The sequence below is a fragment of the Macrobrachium nipponense genome, chromosome 42, assembly GCF_015104395.2.
Source record: "Macrobrachium nipponense isolate FS-2020 chromosome 42, ASM1510439v2, whole genome shotgun sequence".
Taxonomy (NCBI): Eukaryota; Metazoa; Arthropoda; class Malacostraca; order Decapoda; family Palaemonidae; genus Macrobrachium; species Macrobrachium nipponense.
The window spans coordinates 32,063,840-32,064,226 of NC_061103.1; positions in this window are offsets into that span (position 1 = coordinate 32,063,840).

A 387-nucleotide genomic window follows, 5' to 3' on the forward strand; every position below is an offset into this window, starting at 1 on the left:
TACGAAAATACAAGTAAATGATTAAACATCGAAATGGGATTTCTTCGTGGTTTCTAGAAGGCCTATCTGTCTGCTCTTGTATCTGTAAGAAACTGTCTCCTCGGGTGTTCTTGATCCTTACTTATTCTCCTTCCTCGATGTTTCCATACTTTATCCGTCCTTCTGTGTCTCTCTGTCTGTCTTGTAGGAGTTACCCCTGAAGGCCGAGGAGTAATTGGAAAGAGCTCCGGATTAATTTGCAGTTAAGTGAAATCAAACGGGAAGAAAGATGAGATGATAATTGCTGGGGTCTCTCGGGGAATATAGATGAAGAGTGGAGCCTCCTCAGTCAGTCTCCGTAATTCTGACTGAGAACTGCAAGGTATGTGGAAGTAGTATGTGGATGGG